The 14,198-nt window shown below is 37.0% G+C and overlaps 1 long non-coding RNA gene across 1 annotated transcript in view; it reads left to right on the top strand.

The window, feature by feature from the left end:
* The window catches only part of LOC144284502 (uncharacterized), a 57,878-nt gene that overhangs the window by 4,195 nt on the left and 39,485 nt on the right, over positions 1-14,198 (top strand). The gene's annotated exons all lie outside the window — the stretch shown is intronic.

Below are 14,198 nucleotides of genomic sequence, written 5' to 3'. Positions count from 1 at the left end.
GTTACTTGAAAATACTCACAACATGGCACTAATTTTCCCCAAAGTAGAAAGCAGTCCAAGACAGAGAGAGAGAGAGAGAGAGAGAGAGAGAGTGAGAGAGAGGTCATAATGCTTTTTATTACCTAATCTTGGAAGTCTAACACCATCATTTTCACCACATTCTATTAATCACTAAAATCATCCCATATTCAAGGTGAGGGGAATTCGGCTCTACTTTTTGAAGGCAGGTGTATCTAAGAATCTGGGAATATCATTTTAAATTACCACATTAAAAAAATAAATAAATTACCACATTAGCTGTCTTTAGCAACTGACGAAATGGTGAGTTGTAATAACAGTCGGTTCAAAAGAGAATTGGTGAGAAAGGATGGTTGGTCCGCATCAGTCCAACTTGAAATGATTGGCTGTGTTTTGTTCCTAATTTCATATTCCAGAAACTGGCTATCTCTTCATAAGTCTAAATACTGATTCTAAGTGAAAACACTGAAATCTCTATGCATAGCCAATAAAAAATAGTATCACACACACACACACAAACCCCAAGTTTCCTCTGATAGAATCAGAATACCTATAATCAGCCATTTGGTTATATAATGTGATGGTTGCCTTATTCAGCATTATCCCTCAGTAGCGTTTAAAACATTATCATTTTGGACTGCAGGTGCGGGGAGTTGATTTAATCACACCCTCATTGCCCTTGATCATCCCCAACCTACATAAAGAAATTCACATTTTTTCCCCTTTCTATCTCCTCACACCTCTCTTGCTCTTGTGCTCTGTCATAAGCACTCACTTCAACTGGCTTCATATATGTTCTTTAATATTACCAAATGATATGTGATTTGTATTCTATGTGATTAATGTGAATGTATTTGACACACATAAAATTGTGGTACAAAGGGGATCCCTGGGTGGTGCAGTGGTTTGGCGCCTGCCTTTGGCCCAGGGCGCGATCCTGGAGACCCGGGATCGAGTCCCACACCGGGCTCCCGGTGCATGGAGCCTGCTTCTCCCTCTGCCTGTATCTCTGCCTCTCTCTCTCTCTCTGTGACTATCATAAAAAAAAAAAAAAATTGTGGTACAAAAACTAAAAGTAAAACGACTTAGAACAGCTCAGGTATTTAGAATGACATATCAGGATTAGAACTTCGAAATCTATGTATTTTTAAGCAAATATTGAGAACAAGCATTCATAACAATTTCTAGAGAGAAATGAGACTGAACATAGCTAATTTTGTAGCAGAGAAGACCAATCTCCGTCCTTTACACTGGCAGCAGGAGACACAAACATGGAAAGGTCCATTACTGAGATGAGAAAGAACATTTTGCTTTCCATCAGAACACAGGCCTATAAGGCAAGGGTCTCTGCCCTAGAGAGCTTGCAGTGTCCAGCAGTGTGAGAATTAGTGGCCTGACAAGCCTAAAATATGGTCAATAGTAATAAAAGTTAGCTAGAAGAAGCCCAGAATTTGAACTCTATAGCAAATACACAGTCCTAATCCTTCCCTTCCCCCTCTCTTTACGATTTAATACTTGGCAAGAGAAAGGTCACTTGACAATATTTATTAGCTCATTAACTGTAAGTGTCTTTGCTGCCATGGGAGATATTTTTTTTTATAACAATTTTATTCTGTTCTACAAGCTACGCTGCAGGTGTCTCTCCATTGTGTAAATGAAATGGTGAGAGCTAGCTCTCTCTTGGTATCCAAGATTCATAACTAAATGTTATTATTTTTTTTCCAGCTAGTGAAAGGGAACATGGTCAGACTGAGTCAGACTTGGCTGACTTACATGAGACCAACTAAGCAAATATCAGTGTTGCCTGAACATGGGCAGTACTTTCAAAATGATGAGTTATGACTATCTTGTTTTCCCTGTTCAGAACCCCCATTCCTAAGAAAAAGGAAAGGAAATAGAATTAACATGCACTAGTACCAGATACTATATCAGGGCCTTTATAGACACTATTTTAATTTAATTCTCCCAACAGCTATATTAAATATGGAAGAAATTAAATTGAGAAAAAAATCTTTACCACTAATAAACCAGATGAGGAAACTGAGTCTCAGAAAACTTAATTTTCTCAGTCATACAGCTGTTATTTGGGGAAGCTGGAATTCAAGACTAAGTCCATGCTTTTTCAAACATGTAATTCTATATTTAAAATATACAGTATCCTCAAACATTGCACAATTTCTCATTTGCTTTCCAGAAAAGTCTGAGCTTCATGACTCGGTCACAGCAGTAGAATAAAATAACACTGGACTTTTGATTTAAAAAGATTTATCTTATTAGAATGAGGAGCATTGATTAAGTAAACCAAAATGTATTTTTCTAATAGATTGTTTTTAAATATAAATCTGATCAGAGCTTAGCTCTTTTTAAATATTTTTTGGGGAAGAAGGATCTAGCCCACCAGCTCTGGTTGGTAGGGATATGATTCTCATTGACAAAGAAGAACCAAAAATTCATGCATCCATTCATTTCCTGCATCCACACAGGTTTTCCATTTGCCCTCCACTCTTGGTTTGACTAACTCCTAATTATTCTTTAAAGCTTATCTCAAGTGCCAACTTTTCTGAGAACATTACCTTCCCTCTCATAATAGCTCATACGATTTTCATTGTTTTGTATGGCTTGTCCCACATATTTTAATTGGTTCATTTGTCCAGCTGCTGGAGTACTAATTGAGGGCAGGGATTTTGTCTCAATCATTTCTATGTTCCCAAAACCTAATGGCTTTGGTTTAGTGGATTCTCAAGTTAGTTATTCAACGAACAAATGAATGAATGGTTATACTGGGGGATGAACATATCAAAGATCAAATCAACTTCTCTCTCTCTCTCTCTCTCTCTCTCATACACACACACACACACACACACACACACACCTTTTCTCAGGTCATCCCATTGCTTTGCTGTGAGACGAAGGACTTTTGATGTTCATTTATGTAGATCCCATATGGAGAGGACATTGCTTCTACATGATATTTATCCATAACTAGGATCCTGATAAACTTTTAAAGAAAATGGTGTTTATTGGAAGAGACATTTGCCAGCATTTGAGAACTGTCCCATAGTACCTGGAACTGAGAGCTTATATTCTTGTGAGTTGAGCAGAAAGTGTTTGTTGGAGAGTCTGATTAACCACGACAGGCCAGTTGGTTAAGCTTTTCATCATTTTTGGCTTCAAAGTTAGTGACTATTTAAAATGAATTCAGTCATTTCAGAAGGTGAGAATACAATATATTTAAATAAAATCATCATAGAATGTTAAAACAGAAAGAGTCTTTCCAGGGTTTTAAAATAATTTTATGGAATAATTAATTGAATTCTCTATTTATCCTATTCCTTTTGATTAGAATACTGTGGAATCACTTTTTTTTAATGAAAACATTAAGGATTATTTATCTAACTTTTCTCTACTAATGGGGGCTCAGAAAAGGATGTTTCTGCTTTGCTTTCCCCTGTCTTTATGATGAAAGAGGGTCTTTAGGGCCCTAGCTGAACAGAAAGTAAAATGGCTTGTGATTCACGACCAGCCCTGAGGCTGGTGGGGATAGTAGTAAAGGGGAGAGGAATGGGGTGCTCATGATATTAGGGAGAGTGGCTCTTGAGGAGAAAGCATTTATTTTACAGGTTCAGGAGAATTTATGAGATAATTAATATTGGCAGTTGTGCACATTTTGTGCAGGGAGTATTTCAGACAGCAACTGAATACATGCCAACAGATGTGAAAGTAATAGTCCTTTCGATTTAAAATGCTGTCTACATCTACACGAGGGAGAATCAAAAGAGTTCTCCTTGTTCAGTGGATGTTCAGTATAAGCAACTGCAGTTTTATAAATTACCAGCCATTATTTTATCCTTCAGTGTGCTCCTTAAGTTGCCTTTTAGAATTTTTCTTTCTTTCTAAAGCAACGTGCCTGGTAGCCAGAACAACCATATGTCCTAGAATTTTGAGATCAGTTCTGATTTAAGATAATCTATCCTGTTGTACAACTGCCCCCCCCCCCACATGTAGATCGTGTGACCAATTTGGGGTTCAGAAAGCATGGTCACCATAGATTCAGCCATTCCAGATGAACAACTGCATTCCAGCAATCTCAGACGATTTGATCATCCATGCTTGCTGTAGCACCCCCTCCGGCTTGGACCTCATGCACTATTGTTCCTGAGCAGGAGAAATGAGGAGAAAAAGAAGGGCATTGCTCTCTCACAATATTGCAGGAATACTATTCCACACAATTTTTCAAGTGCAAAGTAAATTTTTTTTGTTAACTTACACAATACATATTGTAGAAAAGCTAAAAAACATAACCAAGCTAAGCAAAGAAAAACATTCCAATCCTATCAATTATCCTAACCACAATTCCGTGTTAGTGTTTTCATGTGCATATTTAAAGACATATTTTTATATTTTTTTCTTAACTAAAAATGTGGTGCCAATATTATTTATTTACAGTTTTCTCACCATATTTCTCATTTAGAAATGTGTCACAAACATCTTTCTGTATCATTAAATACATATTTATATCATCCCTTTAATCACTGCCTAGTACTCTGTAAAAATGTGCAGTAAATTAATGAAGGGTCCTTTGGATGTTGTTATTTTGATGTTTTACTATTATATACAATACTGAGAAAAGGCACGATTTTCTTCACATAAAATATTTGGGTGGTAATATTGGACTTTGTCCTGTAGAAGTCTGCAGATCTTCCTGAAAGCTACCAGGAATGATAGCTTGCTGTAATGTATGAAAGTCCGGTCCTTACCCAAACACATCAATGACACACTAATGAATCCCACTTTAATTTTTGATATCATTTGCCATTGGCTTCTCTTGTGTTTCACAAGGATTCTCTGGTGTCCAGACCAACTTTCTTGATCATCTCGTTGCCATTATTTTTTTGGCTGGATGTGGCAAGCATTGTTCTGAGGTCAGTCTATGGTTGAGTCTGTCTGGATCGCATTTTCGGGTGGTGCATCACACACCATGTCTGCTCCCTGGCTCCAACCAACAATACTTTAAAGAGATTTTTTAAAAGGCTCAGAAAGTTTCTTGGATATCAAACAGCTCTTATAAAAATAACATTTTTATGACTTAAAATGTAAATGAATCAGAAACATATGGATTAAATTTCCTTTGAAATACCCATGGGTTTAAAAACTGGAGGGAAGAGTGCTTGCAAAATGAGTTAAATTGAGTTTTGCCAAAAATAAAACACTTGAAAAATTGTTGGGGATGTTTTGCTGATCCGTAGGTGTTCATGGGTTCTCCACTCTCCACCTGAAAAGTCTTTAGATCTTAAAGTTGGGTCACTAGATAAAATGCACTTAGGACTTCAATGGGCATTTGGGTCTCTAGTTAAAGAAGTGATATCAGAAAGTCAATTTTAGATCAAACGTTCTTGAAAAGATGCCTTACTTCTTCAGGATCTCAGTTTCCTCCACTGGCTGTGAGTCTGTGTGCAGGGTACATCCTGTGTGATGGGTGCTCTAAAAGAACTTGGACTATGTTGGTAAGGATTGATAGTATTTATGAAACAACTTCAAATTAACACCCTTCTCTTAAGTTTCCCTTCTCTGTCAGTCCAGGATTTCCAAACTCTTCTGTCTTGGGTCAGTATCCATAGAAGCGGAGCTTAAGACAAGGATTCTTGTGTAAGTGATGCATTGAGGAAGTGCTCTCAGGAGAAATCTGGAAGGAAGTGAGGGAAACAGAAGCTAAGCAAAGATGTGGTTTCAGCTGAAAACAATCCTCAGCCTGATCTTACAGGGTAGCATGAATCATTTCTCCAGTTGTTTCCCCTTGAGGGCATATCCCAAATCAGCCAGGCATGAGCTGTACCTGCCTTTGGAGGAGGCCCATAACCCCTCTGGCAGCTGGGGAAGGGTCAGCTCCAGTCTCTGCTGAGGACAATCCTCGAAGGCATCTTTCCAGTCAAGAGTATAACTGTGGGCCTCAAAAGATGATACCCATGCAATTAGGGAATAAATGCAATGGGCACATAAAGGGGATCTGGGCAGGGTATCTACTATATACATCTCTCTTTCTTAAAACCTTGAAGACATCTTTAATTTTTCTCACTCATGCTTTCCCCATATTCAATAAAATTATTTCCATTTTATTTTTTGGCAATTTTTCTTGTATTTATCTTCTTTGCCTGTTTCCCACTACAGTCCTATTAGTCTAGGCTTTGTCACCTAATATCTGGATTACCCTATCTGTTTCCCAACTAAATTCCCACTTTAGAATATCCCCTAATCCAGACTATCCCAAAGATTGCTGGATTACTATTCTCTTCCAAATACCATTTTCAAAGGCTTACGTATCAGTTGTAACTCTTAAATATATATGGGAACATTTCTCAAAATTTTAAAGATGAAGAACGCATTAAAATTGTGGTGCTCTTTGGAGCTCCATTAAATACTAACATAGAACCTTAATGTAATGACTTTCTTTCTTTCTTTTTTTTTTGCTCTATCTTATATTATACTAAAGTAGATTATAATATGGAAAAGTGAAACTTAGGAACAATAATTTGAAGAATATTGAGAGAATCTATCAATTTATTAAGCTAAAATTTTACTTAAATAAAATGACATATAAAACATTTATGCCAGTGCCTGATAAAAGTAAGCACACAATAGATATTGGCTAATATTACTCTTGATACAAGTCTCATAACTGGTCTCTCTGGTTACACATTTGTCATCCTCCAGTAGATGCTTTACACAGAAGTAGGAGTGATTATGTTTAAGCCCAAATCATATGATTGTATTTCTGCCTTGCTTACATCTCTTCCCCATGTATTTACAGTGAAACCCAATGTTTACCTTGGCCTATCAACATAGTACAACCCTGCCCTACCCCTGTCTCCAACCTCAGCTCCATCCACTGCCTGACACAGGCTTCCAGCACAGGGACCTTCCTTCCGTTCCTTAAATGTCAACCTCTTTCCTGCCTCAGGGTCTTTGCATCTGTTTTTTCCTCTACCTGGAAAGCTCTCCTCCCACCTCACCTACCCCTTGCATGACTGGATCCATTGTTAGGTCTCCGTTTAAATGTTTTCTTCTCAAGAAGTCTTTTCCTGACTGACTCATTCATTCAATAAGTTTTTTTTTTAATTTATTTTTTATTGGTGTTCAATTTACTAACATACAGAATAACCCCCAGTGCCCGTCACCCATTCACTCCCACCCCCCGCCCTCCTCCCCTTCTACCACCCCTAGTTCGTTTCCCAGAGTTAGCAGTCTTTACGTTCTGTCTCCCTTTCTGATATTTCCCACACATTTCTTCTCCCTTCCCTTATATTCCCTTTCACTATTATTTATATTCCCCAAATGAATGAGAACATATAATGTTTGTCCTTCTCCGACTGACTTACTTCACTCAGCATAATACCCTCCAGTTCCATCCACATTGAAGCAAATGGTGGGTATTTGTCATTTCTAATAGCCGAGTAATATTCCATTGTATACATAAACCACATCTTCTTTATCCATTCATCTTTCGTTGGACACCGAGGCTCCTTCCACAGTTTGGCTATCGTGGCCATTGCTGCTAGAAACATCGGGGTGCAGGTGTCCCGGCGTTTCATTGCATTTGTATCTTTGGGGTAAATCCCCAACAGTGCAATTGCTGGGTCGTAGGGCAGGTCTATTTTTAACTGTTTGAGGAACCTCCACACAGTTTTCCAGAGTGGCTGCACCAGTTCACATTCCCACCAACAGTGTATGAGGGTTCCCTTTTCTCTGCATCCTCTCCAACATTTGTTGTTTCCTGCCTTGTTGATTTTCCCCATTCTCACTGGTGTGAGGTGGTATCTCATTGTGGTTTTGATTTGTATTTCCCTGATGGCAAGTGATGCAGAGCATTTTCTCATATGCATGTTGGCCATGTCTATGTCTTCCTCTGTGAGATTTCTGTTCATGTCTTTTGCCCATTTCATGATTGGATTGTTTGTTTCTTTGGTGTTGAGTTTAATAAATTCTTTATAGATCTTGGAAACTAGCCCTTTATCTGATATGTCATTTGCAAATATCTTCTCCCATTCTGTAGGTTGTCTTTGAGTTTTGTTGACTGTATCCTTTGCTGTGCAAAAGCTTCTTATCTTGTAAAGGATCTATACCCTCAAAACTATAGAACACTTCTGAAAGAAATTGAGGAAGACACAAAGAGATGGAAAAATATTCCATGCTCATGTATTGGCAGAATTAATATTGTGAAAATGTCAATGTTACCCAGGGCAATATACACGTTTAATGCAATCCCTATCAAAATACCATGGACTTTCTTCAGAGAGTTAGAACAAATTATTTTAAGATTTGTGTGGAATCAGAAAAGACCCCGAATAGCCAGGGGAATTTTAAAAAAGAAAACCATATCTGGGGGCATCACAATGCCAGATTTCAGGTTGTACTACAAAGCTGTGGTCATCAAGACAGTGTGGTACTGGCACAAAAACAGACACATAGATCAGTGGAACAGAATAGAGAACCCAGAAGTGGACCCTGAACTTTATGGTCAACTAATATTCGATAAAGGAGGAAAGACTATCCATTGGAAGAAAGACAGTCTCTTCAATAAATGGTGCTGGGAAAATTGGACATCCACATGCAGAAGAATGAAACTAGACCACTCTCTTTCACCATACACAAAGATAAACTCAAAATGGATGAAAGATCTAAATGTGAGACAAGATTCCATCAAAATCCGAGAGAAGAACACAGGCAACACCCTTTTTGAACTCGGCCATAGTAACTTCTTGCAAGATACATCTACGAAGGCAAAAGAAACAAAAGCAAAAATGAACTATTGGGACTTCATTCAATAAGTTTTTATCGTAAAAAATAAAATAAAATAAAATAAAATAAAATAAAATAAAATAAAATAAAATAAAATAAAAATTAAAAAAAAAAAGGGATCCCTGGGTGGCGCAGCGGTTTAGCGCCTGCCTTTGGCCCAGGGCACGATCCTGGAGACCCGGGATGGAATCCCACGTCGGGCTTCCGGTGCATGGAGCCTGCTTCTCCCTCTGCCTGTGTCTCTGCCTCTCTCTCTCTCTCTCACTGTGTGCCTATCATAAATAAATAAAAAAAAATTAAAAAAAATTTTAAAAATAAGTTTTTATTGAACACCTACTCTGTACCAGGCACTATTCTAGTCCCAGAAGAGAAAGAAAAACAACCATCACAGTAAAAAGGTACCACTTCCTATCCTCATAGAACTTATATATGAGAAGAGAGAGAAAAAAACCAACATAATTAAACAAATATATGTGTGAGTGTGTGTGTATGAGAAAATACAGGTAAGAAGATGAATGCTAGAGTAGAATGATTGTTATTTTTGGTAGAAAGGTCAGAAAAGGCCTCTTTAAAAAGGGATTCTTATTTAAGTAAAGACTTGAAATAGTTTCACCTATGCCACTATATATTTTGCATTTCAGTCTCTTGTGTTTTATCCCTGTTAAAGCTACTTATTAAAATAATTCTTTTCTTTTTGTCTGTTTTTCCTACTAGATTGTAAATTTAATGAGGACACAATCATTCATCTTATTCACTTTACATTTGCAACATGTTACATAGTACCTGATGCATAAAAAGTGTTCAATATATATTCATCCAATGAGTATGTGAAGTTGTTTATTATTACTGATCCAAAAATTAGAAATCAGAGTTATTCTCAAATGCAACCTATTATACAGGAATGAAATAAAATGCTGTGTGTGAAAACACATTGTATGATGACAAAAGCTTAGAAGAATAAGGTGAATTATAATGAACAATAGTTCTGTCTCATACTTTTAGGATAGAGATGGGGCATAAATAGAAGAGAAATACCTTGGTTACCATCTTAGCAGTGCTGTGCATTCCATCATATTGCAACAATAATAAAAACAGAGCCATATTCCACCTCTGAGCCTCTGATCTCTGTATCTCCCTTACCCCCACCCATTCCAAACATAAAAGAAAGAAAAAGAGTACCTGCCAAATCTTTCAGATCTATCTCAACTTTCCCCAGTAATGCCTAAGTTATGAGAAGATAAAGTATGGACAGTGATTCATTAAGATCATTTTGGGTGAGTGGATGGGAATGAAACCAATCAAATTGTTCATGTTTGAATAGTCAACAGATTGAATGATAAAATTTTCCACTTTTGTGGAAAATTACCCCTAGATCTGGCAAGAAGCATCTTTTCTCTGGGATCTGTGCTTCTGAAAACTCCACTGTGCTCTCTTAGCTGAGCTATTCATGATGGCCCTCCAGTCCTGGGGCCAAAAAAATTTGTTTATGCAGAGACCATACCATTCCCTTCTAGACCATGCTTTAGGTACTGCAACCTCAGAATTCTTTGTCCAGACACTTTCTGGGCCTGTGCAGGGCCTTTACCATGTCCTACTTCCAAAGAGCAGTTTGCAAAGTTGATGTGCCTATCTATACTCAAGGAACCATGACCAAAGACTGGCTATTGTAGAGAGAGTGCAGAACTCCACAGCTGGTGTGTCCACATGCATGTTCTTGAGGTCCCTTGTAACATAAGATGGAGCTCAGAATGGGAAGAGGACAGAGAGATGCAGGCTGCAGGGTAGGGCTTGGGTGGAAAAAGACTGACTCTCTCAAAACTGCCATATTTGGCTTAGAACTCTAAGGCACCCAGGAACTCTCCATTTGAATCTAGCCTTTTCATCTGAGAAGTGTGATATTGGCAGAGGTGGGAGATTGTAGGCCAAGATTGCTTGTCTTGTATTGAATGCCTTGAAGCTCATAGTATACAAGTGGCTCCCTGGGTCTTGCAAATGTTGGGGTCAGGCTGTTTACTCCCCAACCTCAGACCATAAGTCTAATTCCTTCTCTTTTTTCAAATTTGTCATAGACTAAAAGGAGAAACTTTGTGTTGTCTGGTAATAACTCAGTCTAATGGTGTTATATACAGAATGTTTGTGTCCCTTTCAAATTCACACTTTGAATTCCTTTTTCCCAATGTGATGGTATTAGAAGGTGGGACTTTTGGGAAGTCATTAGGTCATGAGGGTAGAGCTCTCATGAATACATTGCTATCCTTACAAGAAGAGATGGAAGAGAAATGATTCTCTCCCCTCCATGTAAGGATATAGCCCGAAGGTGGCCATCTGCAAATCAGGACGAAGGCCCTCATGAGGCACCAAATGACAAGTACCTTGATTTTGCACTTCCCAGCCTCCAAAAACTACAGAAATAAATGTTTGTTCTTTAAAGCCATCCAGTCTATAATGTTCTGTTATAGCAGCCTAAACTGACGAAGATAGAGAGACATAGCTTAGGAGAAAAACAAAACCATGAAGCCCATTCAAAATTTGGAAACTAAGAAGGTAGCCATATCTTTGTACATACTGGCCTACGGCTAAAGAGTACCAGCCGTAACAAGGCTCCTGAGAGTGTCACACCCGGTGCTGGGAGAGATGTGTGGGATGTGCCTAATGGAGGTATCATTTCTTATAAACACCTGCGCCTCTCTGAGATCTGTATTACAGGCCCTTTTCCTAGACTCCATCATTCTTCCCTGGGGGAGAGACTTGGGAATTAGGAAATATCCAACTAACATCCTAGTGTTATTTTAAGGAAGGCCAAGAAGACAAATTAGGATTGTCTAGGCCAAGAAGTCAAGGGAAGTACAGTATCCTGTAAATTATTCTAATGGATGTATTCAGAGAGAATAGTTATGAATTCATTTAGATTACTGAGGAAAAATGATCTAGCAAATTGAATTCCAGGTGGGGTGGAAAGGTTCACAGTTTGGTCAGTGCTCTGCTAGAGACTTGAGACATGTGTAATACTGTTTTATTTCATGTTCTTTGATAACTAAGGGTATTAAACTTTGCATAATCTTACTGACCATACATATTTTCCCTTTCATAAACTGTCCAATTTTTTGCCTATTGCTATTGCTTGCTAGTTTTGAGTATTTACTTGAAAAAGCCTTTTTGTAATTAAAAAAATATTTATTTATTTATTATTTATTTATTTATTATTATTATTTTTTAGTAGGCTCTATATCCAATGTGGGGCTTGAACTCACAACCCCAAGATCAAGGGTCACATACTGTATTGACTGAGCCAGGCAGGCATCCTTGTTTATCTTTTCATTTTATATATTTTTTTAATAGAAGAGGTTTTACATTTTGTCAAATTATAATATAAATTTTAGGGGATTGTGATTTATCTTGTACAAAGTCTGCTCATTAATTACAACAAAAATAATCCTTAGCAATATTTGGTCTTTTAGCCAAGAGTGATCTATATAGCTATATTTCTTTCTTTTTTAAAAAATTAAACTTTTAGGGGCACCTGGGTGGCTCAGTGAGTAAGATCCTGGGGTCCTGGGATTGAGTCCCACATCAGGCTTCCTGTAGGGAGCTTGCTTCTTCCTTTACCTATGCCTCTCATGAATAAATAAATAAAATCTTTTTAAAAATTAAACTTTTGAGATAATTATAGATACACATTCAGTTGGTAAGAAATAATACAGAGAAATCCTACACACCATCTACCCAGTTTTTGCCAATGGTAACATCTTGCAAAGCTACAGTAAGATACCGCAAACAAGATATTGACATTGACACAGTCAAAATGCAGAACATTTCCATCACCAGAGACCTCCTGCAGGCTGCCCTTTTATATCCACAACTCCTCTCTACCACTCATACCCTTCCCACTGCTGGTAACCACTAATCTATTGTTCATTTTTACAATTTTGTCATTTCAAGAATGTTATATTAATGGACTTATATAGTATGGAATCTTTTGGGACTGGCTTTTCTCATGCAGCATACATTTTGAAGATTTATTCAAGTTGTCCTGTGTATTAATAGTTTGGTCTTAAAAAAATCCAACTTTCTAGGTATGCAGTCATACATTTTACTTGTATGTCTTTTTGTTTCCTTTCTTGCCTCATTGCACTGGGTAGAACCTCAGCTCTATGTTGAATAAGAGTGGTGAGAATTGTCATCTTTGCTTTTTTCCTAAGCTTAGGAGGGCTTCATCAGTAAGGGTCAGTAAGGATGTTTTTTGTACATACTTCTGATCAAATTCAGGAAGTTTGCCTCTATTCCTATTTTTCCTGAGAGTTTTTATTATGAATGAGTATTGAATTTTGTCAAAATTTGTCAAATGCTTTTTCTGCATTAGGGTGAATATGTGATATTTTTTCTTTAGCTATTAATATTGCATATCACCTTCATTCTTTTTTTTATATCAAATCATTCTAAAATTGCTGGAATAAGACTTACTTGCACATGGTGCATAATTCTTATTTATTGCTGAATTTGATATGCTAATATTTTATTAAAGATTTTTTGTGTCTATATTCATAAAAGATATTGGTGTGCAGTTTTCTTTTTTATATACTGTTATTTTCCCCAAGTATATTTGTAATTTTTATTTTGTCTTTTAATTTTATTTTCTAATATATAGAGGTTTAATAATTTTGTGTTTTGTTTTTTGTCTAAATTTTCCAATTCATGTGTATAGAGTTATTCATAGTATTCCCTTATTATCTTTTTGATATCTGTAGTATTAGTAGTGATAACCCCCATTTCATTTTTGGTATTGGTAAGTCTTTCTTTTTTCTTTGACAGCCTTGTTCAAAGTTTGTCAATTTATTGATATTTTCAAAGAACCATCCTTTGTTTCATTCAGTGTTGTTTTTCTGGTTTCAATTTCATTGGCATCTGCTCTTATCTTCTTTCTTTGGTTTTAATTTCCCTTCTTTTTGGTTCTTGAGGTGGAAGTTTACTGATATGAGACTGATATTACTGATATGAGACTTTTCCTCTTTTCTAGTGTATGCATTTGGGCTATAAATTTCCCTGTTGATCTTGCTTTAGTTGTGTCTTGCAAATTTTGATATGTTGTGTTTTCATTTTCATTCAGTTCAATGTATTTTTTATATTTCTTCTGAGACTCCCTCTTTGGCCGATGGGTCATATAAACACCTGTTCAGTTTTCAAGTATTTGGAGATAACCTGTGACTGATTTCTCGTTTGGTTCTGTGGTAGTTGGACAACACATCTGTAGCATTTCAATTCTAAGTTTGTTGAGGTTTGTTTTATGTTCCAGGGTCTATTTTGCTATATGTTCTATAAGTACTTGAGAAGAATGTTCATTTTGATGTTTTTGGGTGCAATGTTCTATAAGTATCAAATATCAGTGCTCT

Source organism: Canis aureus, chromosome 15 (assembly GCF_053574225.1).
Source record: "Canis aureus isolate CA01 chromosome 15, VMU_Caureus_v.1.0, whole genome shotgun sequence".
Classification (NCBI taxonomy): Eukaryota; Metazoa; Chordata; class Mammalia; order Carnivora; family Canidae; genus Canis; species Canis aureus.
The sequence above is the reverse complement of the archived record's forward strand: the minus strand, read 5'-3'. Positions and strand labels throughout refer to the sequence as shown.